Source organism: Scatophagus argus, chromosome 1, assembly GCF_020382885.2.
Source record: "Scatophagus argus isolate fScaArg1 chromosome 1, fScaArg1.pri, whole genome shotgun sequence".
In the NCBI taxonomy this organism is placed as follows: domain Eukaryota; kingdom Metazoa; phylum Chordata; class Actinopteri; family Scatophagidae; genus Scatophagus; species Scatophagus argus.
Genome location: NC_058493.1, coordinates 14,537,895 through 14,546,343, shown reverse-complemented (window position 1 = coordinate 14,546,343; position 8,449 = coordinate 14,537,895). Strand labels below are relative to the sequence as shown.

Genomic DNA, 8,449 nt, shown 5'->3' with positions numbered 1-8,449 from the left:
ACTGTTCCTGTGAGTGTGATTCAAAGTAAAAATATCTCACCATGCTGTTTTAGTAGAAAGAAATACACTCAGTGTAAAAAGAAATGCTGAAGAAATTTTGTTTCATTTTTGTTGAAAACACTGACCCATACATGATAATATCACAACGTTTGCCCTTCATTTAATATCAATGTGAATTGTACTTAGTGAGAGGGGTTTGAAACAGTGCACATAATGGCTTTTTAGCATAATCACACATGTTAGCTCAATTTCCATTTTCAGAAATGTTTGAAGTTCAAGGTTCATTTTATGGGCCAAAGTTGCTGAACCTAACCACATGTTTCAGAATATATTAACATTACCGACAGGGACTGAGTGGTCTTCTCTGTGATGCTGGAAATGACTGCCCACTTTCTCTGAATATCATGACTGTGCTCGCAGTATGAGGTATTATCAAGAGCTCACACATACTAAAACACTGCTGCATGTACATTATGAAATTATTTCTCATCATTTGCCTATATTCCATTATAAATGTTTTGTAGACTTGAAGATATTGTAGATATACAGTATACTCTGCATACTCTCAATACTCAGGTATTATACACTCATCAGCCACAACATTAAACCACCTGCTTAATATTTTGCCAAAACAGCTCTGACCTGTCAGGGGAAGGGTCACAGGACCCCTGTGGGCATTTTGTGGTCAGTGCCATCGGAATGTTGGATCCTTTGTGTCCTGTGCATTGAGGGTGGGGCCTCCAGGTGGGAGGCATTTGATCTGCAGTGTTTAGGTAGGTGGTGTGTGTCAGAGAACATCCACATGATTGCCAGAACCCAAAGTTTCCCTGCAGAACATTGCATAGTAAATATATGATTAATTTTATTCACTTCACCTGGCAGTGGTTTTAATTTTGTGGCTGACTGGTGTATATTATACAGGAAGTCACAGGAAACAATGGTTTGGTTCATTCTAGGCATTTAGTTGACAAGGTTAAGGTGACAGTTAGAGGGTGTAGACAAGTGAATGCACTGTGTCAGTCAAGGTTCTCACAAATGCAGAGGTTCAGACATGTGTATGTGTATATGCGTGCGTGTGTGTGAGTGTGTGAGTGGACGTTAATGGTTTCCTAGGATGCTGTAACACTTTTTATTGTGGCTAGTGAGGCATCTGTTACAGTCCACTGTAGACCCTCTGTAGGACCATAGGACTTTCCTTAATGCAGTTGCAGTAGTTGAGATTATGCAGTTCTGTGCGATTACTGCTGTGTTTTCATGACAGAGAGTTTTCAGAATCTTTGTCGTGTTTCGGAAATGAAAATCAGCGTAAACTGTCCATTTGTGGGATGGATGATGAAATGGCAAAACAGGAAGTGTTATCTGGATAATTTCAGTTTCCTATCTATCACAGGACAGTTAGTTATGGACTATAGTTATAGATCATGTTTCAGAGTAAAGATCAAATGCTGCAATTAGCCATATATGTAGTATATGTCTGGTTGACAATAGTATCTGCTGTTGGTAGCACTGCACCACATTTTGAATGGTGCGAGCTCAGTATGCCTGTGAAAAGGGGATGTTAAGGCTTGCTTTTCCTCTAGTCACAAAGATGCAATTTCCATGACCATTAGAGTTGAATTAGTTCATAGTTTCTGCTGTGACGGGTGGGATTGCGACTTGTCTCTCATTTTTCATCATTTAATCCACAGCTGTCTTTTTCAGTAACAGAACAATGTCAAAAGGACATTAAAAATTTAGCTTATAGGCCTACAGTAATATTCTTATAATATGTTGAGTTATCACAATAATAAGAATGCTGTCATCTTGCAGTGAATGGCATAAGAATTATAGAATGAGACTTACTTGTTGCGATCAACTTTCTCTTTTCATCACATCATATTTTCATATTATCAATAGTGCACATTATTTAATTACTCAAAGGTCCAGTAAGTAGGATTTAGTTGCATCTAGCGGTGAGGTTGCAGATTGCAACCCACTGACCACCCACTACCTCACCCTCCCCTATGGTAGCTGTGAAAAATGTGAAAGGCAAGGCCCTACCGAGGACCAGTGTTTGGTTTGTCCCTTATGGGATACTGTAGAAACATGGTGGTGGTAGTTGATTATACAGTAATGAAAACATAATTAGCAGTATTATATACCACTTCTGCCAATAGATCCCCATAAATCCTACTCACTGGACCTTTCTTGTTTTTTGCCATTGTGTACGACCCATTCTACTGCTACTGTAGCCCTAACACAAGGGTTGAGATTTTCTGTAATAGTGTGTAAAAAAAATACTCATCATGAATAACAACTGATCATTATTTACAGTGTATTTCACATAGTTACTTTTTATTCTTTTAAGGTTTTCTGGATATTTTCCAGAAATGTCCAAATCAAACTTTATAATAATGAAGTGTTTACTTATCCTAATTTTCAAATGGATAAAAACTTACAACGACACATAAAAGTCATAATTACTACATTGGACATTTGCCACAACAGCTGACACTGTCATTTTTCTTATTTAATGTTAAATAATGTCACATTATTTAATGTTTTAAACTAACAAAAATGAGCTTATGTTTTATGAGGAAGGCATTCATCAGGCCTCAAGGATAGCGATACAGTATTTTAAAAATGGATACAAATATGAAATTTTGAATTTACCAAAATACTTTGCAGAAGTTTGGTGTGCCTTATGTGATGTGCCCCATTAATAGCCACAGGATGGCACAGGCTGCACCAAAACCTTATCAGTTATTCAGACAGTCTTCATTACAACCTTTCTGCTACAGCTGCATGTCTTTCACATGTTCCCTTCTCTTAAACTGTCTTGTGACTATATAGCCAGCAAGGAGGACATCTGGACTCCTCTGGTTTACCTCCCATGTTGCTAACCATTCTCTCCAGGTAGTGTAAAAAATTTTCTGTCTACTGTGCAAACTGTGCATTTACCTAAAACTCATTGGGTGTGTCCAGTTAGCTGTTTGCATGTAATGTTGATTTTATCACCACCACCCTACAATCACATAAGACCAATCACACTCAAAGTGTTACACTGCACACTTCAGCTCATAAACACAAACTGAGTCCAGTTCTTCACTTTTTATTGTGACCTCTCTAACTTATCCAAAATGCTGCTCCTGCTCCAAATGCTTATCTTAAGTGTCTGTTCAGTATCCTGTACTTAGTATGTCAACCTGCATACTCAGCACTGATAGCTTATACAAATCTTAGACCATATGATCAACTAAGCACCACTGGGCTCATTCTGAAGAGAATGAGAGAATACCTGAACTGTGCCTATTGACCTGTCTTATCAGAGAAAAGAACATGCTTTCAATATGAAGTCGTTTGTGAAGCGTGATGTGACAGCAAGTTCATGGGATATCATCTGGCCACCCTCTTGATAATCCGTGTTGAGTTGGGCCCCCAACACTGAGATGGCTCACTGTTCCAGCATGCCAGAACCACCCCCTCTTTACTTCATAAGCTAACGGCATGCTAGCTAACAACAGCCAGTTAACACCACGTCAAACTAACAAGCATGTTGTCATCAAAGGCAGCTATACAGCATGATGCCCAGGCCGCTAAACTAACAATCTAACCATCTTCATTGTCCTCATCCTAGTTATTTAATTATGGGACCAAATTTGATCAATTGTCCATATAGTTTCTGGAAACCTATTAGCTGTAAACTATTTTACTATTTATATGTAGGCCTAATGTTAGAAGTAAGAAAGAATATACAGCCATAATCTAGATTTTTGTCAGTGGTAGGTCTGACAGCTTACTACTAAGTACTTTACAAACATACAAACAACACAGTACAATTACAAAATAGAATAAGAGCAATAGAATAAAATCAGACTACATTTTGGCAGTGTCTGTGGTCAGTGGCCATATGGGGTTATATGATTCTTAACCTCAACGAAGTAGGTGTCATAGCATAACATTATCTACCTCTGTTGTTTTGCAGGGAATGTTAGAAAAAAATCCCCTGCTGCAGTTGATGCAGTTTCTCTTGTGAAAGTTAAAAGGATATGGACTCTCTAGAAATTAAAACCTCTATGAACTCTGAGGGGCACAGAGTACTGTTACTGTAAACTGCTATGATGCCAAGCTTACTAGGTTGGCTATTATTGTTACATGGGTTAGTGCGACTGTAGGGAGTCCAAGGACAATGATGATGATTGATCATAAAGTGTGTGATAGGAAGCTCTGTTGTTCTGCTGCTACTGCCTCCCACCCCTGTATGCTAGCTCCCACTGTTCATGTCAACACTCAAACATCCACTGCCCATATGTTGCCATCATGCACAAGAGGGAAGAAGCTTGTGAACACACCCCATACAGAAAACATATTCCTATGGCTATGGATTTCCTCAGTTTCCTCCCTTGGGACAAAGACAGATGTAACTGGGACTCCAAATGAGTTGAGAGTGTAAAATAGTCCTGGTGTTTTCCTTGTTTCTTCTTCCTGTATTTTTTTTATATATTCATCTCATACTATAGTGTATTAGTGTATAGTGTATAGTGTATTCACCTCTTTCTGCTTAAGTAACTCGACATCCTGCAGTGGGTTTCCTGCCAGTCTGACTGTCTGCCACACCCCTGATTGATTTCACCAGTTCCTTGTTATCCTCCCCCTCCTTAGAGCATTTAGTGTATGTGTTTTCTTCATTCTGTGCCAGTTCATCTTTGTACTTTGTTTAAGTGTTCCAACCTTTCCCTTATAATTATCTTTGTGAAAACAAAGTCTTATCTAAATGAAGTACACAAATTCTTTGAACATTGCTTGATAACTGAATTGTTGACACCAGCTTGAAATCAGCCTTTACATGCAATCCTGGTGATTCCTCAAGTCATGGTGTAAAGCCATCTATGGTTTCTCACTCTGCAGGTATCTCAACAAACTTGTGGTTTAGCCTTTGTGTCTAAGGTTGTGAGTTCAGTTCCTGGATAACAGAATGAACATTTTGTACTTACCCAAACATTGTGCCGGGAACCCCCTGCACAATCTAGATGTTTCTCTCTACTACCACAATTGACAGAAAAGATCAACTCATCATGAAGCTTTGTAGTGAAACATTGGATAAGAGACAAATGATTTCAAAAAAATGATTTAAAATAATTTAAATCAAGACTGATCATGTGACCATGGACACTTGTGTATTTGTCACAATACCATCAGTCTGTGTGTAATAGAGACATACTTTCAAGGTTTAATGATGATTTTGGTACAGACTGTTGATGAAACCTCTTGTATAACCTCATTTGTTTTTTCCCTCTCTTTTCTTAATCTTCCTCTTCCTCTTTCTTTTTCCTTCTTCAGAACACCCACTCCTGACTCACTGCTGTGCAGCAGCTATAATTGATATTCTGATCATGAGTTGATTATTTAATAACCAAGAATATGATTGTAGTGTCTTTTGAATGTGGAAATCATTTATTATGCTTAATATTTCAGGGAAAATTGAAATCATGTAACATATCAAAACAGATGCTCGGGAATAATCAGCCTCACATGTAAATGAAAATTATAGTAAATGATGTAAAAAGTGTTACTGCTGAGAGGCAGAATCTCCTACTCTGTGTGACTTTAATTGGCTCCATATTAAAGGTTAACTGGGGAAATAACAGATCATTTGAACTAAGAAAGCTGTTTGTGGTCTGTTTTCAAGACCCCCAATTAAGTCAGCTTTTTAATTAGATGGTGAATCAGAACACAAATAAAATATAATATGTGGGAGTAGAATACTTGAGTTTAATGTATCATCCGTCTTGACTTTGGGATGAAACTCGTGTGATGATACGATGCATCAGATCAGTCTGATCAGCTACAGTATTCAATAACTGTTATCCAACAAGGGATGCGTTGGCCAGCAAAAGACTTCCATGAAGGCTGCTCACTTGTGGCTCTTCACAGATCCCTCTTTGCTCCCCAATCCTCACTTCTTGAGGCAGAAATAAGAGGTTTGGGACAGCATGTAAGATGGCAGACCAGTTAAACGTCTAGTTCAGGCGAGAATGTTAGAAATATCAGATGGAATTAGGATGTACCCCTAGTGTTTGTGAATCTCTTCTTTGAACCTTGCCTGTTTTGTGGACTGAAAGTTTGCCTGTTTGGATTGCTTACTCTGGTTTTGGCCTACCTTACCACATCTAAGCTTTGTACTTTCTTTGTGTGTGTGAGATCCTAATCTACTCAGATCCATCATCTGGAGCCACAGAAAGAGTTGCATGGACAACATGCAACTGCATTAACTGCATTCAGGGACTAAGCAGCAGCAGCTGCTAGTTACCCTGGGTTAAGGTAACAACAAATCTGACCCCAAGCATCTCACTCAGGAGGGACATCAGCCAAAGACAGGGGGCAGGAAGGGCAACTGAAGAGAATGTTCTGAAGTCTGATGCAACATCAAAGAAAAAATATTGTCAAAAATATGTGCTGTGTATGCTCTCACCTACTGGGTTCATGGACCAGCAATGTGTGAACTCAGTTTAACACAAATGATACACAAAGCTCGGTGTCCCCAATGGCAGGAAACAATCTTCATAAATAAACACGACCAATGTGGAGCATATATAACCTGAAGATGGGACCAAAGATTGAAACTTGTTGGAATTTGCACAAAATATGAGCTGACTTATGAGATGAAAAGTCATTCTGAAAGATCTCTTTATAAGATATGAAAAAAAAAACTAAAACAAAACAAAACACACTAAACATTTTACTTCAGGAGACAAGGGCAGATCAGCAAAGTCACCAGTAATTTTCAGTTTACATTTTTTAATAATAGAGAAAATAACACATAACTACTTGTACTGATAATTTAATATTTTGAGTTTTTGAGTTATGGTCTTTAATAGCCAACCCTGGAGATCCCCAGCCACCACTAAACCACATATGAAGATCTCCACTCATCCTAATGAAGGTGGTGCTCATTAGAGTCTAATACAAAAAAAAAGTTATTTATATGGTAATGTTTAATTTACCTAAATATTTTACTTTAAAACAATATTGGCAGATTGGCACATGACACAAATCCCAGTGTAGCTTTGTTTTCCTGTAGCCTTTTTAATTGACCCTTTACATGTCAGCCATTTTAACATGAAGAAGCACAGGCTCTCGAGCTTTTCAAGAGTCCCAGTAAGTCACAGTAGAAGCATACATAATTGCACGGGACTGGTCGCTAATATTAATATTTTTAGGCTATGTCCAAATGTTTGCCGCAAAAAAAGTCCGTTCTGATCATTACATGCCGCACATTTATTTCTGCACACTGAACGCACAAGGATTAACGAGCGTGGACAGAGAGACAGAGTGAAAAGAAACCTGCGGCTGACAGACACAGTAAAAAGAGTAAGCAAAAGAAGAAATGTGTAGCCAGAGTAACTTTGAGAAGGATTGTAAAAACAACTCTGAGGATGAAAACAGCGACGCGGTGGGAGCAAAATTACAACTCGTCATGCTGTTAACAGAGGCCTTCAGGAGGGAACCGGCATGTTCAACCAGCTGGCTGACCAGGAAAGTGAGGAGCACTTGGACAAGTGGACTGAAGATCGTATGTTGGTGGAAATGTCTGCAGAGGAGCGAGGCGAAGAACAGCACACACCTGGCTTAAGGTAGGACGGCTGCGGTTTGGGTTTGGTTTGCTGGTTTGGCGAACAATGCGGAGGTTTTGGGCTCTCAGAAGAAGAAGTCAGGTTAAGCGTGCAGTTGAAGATGCCAGTTATGTCAGTGTAATTCTGGTTCAGCAGGTGTGTTGTCAGTGAGACGTTGTGAATAGAGGAGGTGTCGGTCTGTTGCCTGCTGTACTGGCGCTTGGATTGTTTTGTATGTGTAAAATGCAGCTATGTAATATTGCCATGTTTGTCTTTGCACTTTTCTTTTCTTTCTCCAAATAATATGACATGTTCTCTGAGTTCTTCTTCTGTTATTTGAAGTGGCCATTAGAGAAGTTGGTCTTTTCTGGTGTGTGTGTTTTTCCTCAAACTTACTTACTTACTTCTGCTAAATGGAATTATTTGTATTTATATCTGTTACTCTTGAGCTCTTATAGATGTCAAGAAATCTATAGCTGGACTATACTTGTCTTAGAAACGCTGTTTTCTTTTCTTTCTCTCTTTTTCTTTTTTCTTTGTGTTTGATATTAGTTTATTAATCCAAAACTCTAATTTGAATTATGCTGATTTTCTGATTAATAGATTAACATTGCACGAAATCAGCGGTTTGAACGTTAGTGTGTTGTCTGAGACAGTGTGGCCTCGGTAGTCATTTTAATAGAATAAGCTGTGAGTGCAGCGGTTTTTAAACATTGCCTTTTTGTGTGTGACATTTTCTGAGTTAAGCATGTGTGTTTACCAAGATCTTTAAGTGACTTATGTAATTGCTGCTGTACACTGTAGTTAAAATTTCACATTTTCCTAATTTCTCAACCTCATCTGTTGGTACACATCAT

The 8,449-nt window shown here is 38.6% G+C and overlaps 1 protein-coding gene across 1 annotated transcript in view; it reads left to right on the top strand.

Annotated features, from left to right (window-relative positions):
• The window catches only part of LOC124064477, a 956,368-nt gene that overhangs the window by 576,206 nt on the left and 371,713 nt on the right, over nt 1–8,449 (top strand). The window lies entirely within an intron of this gene.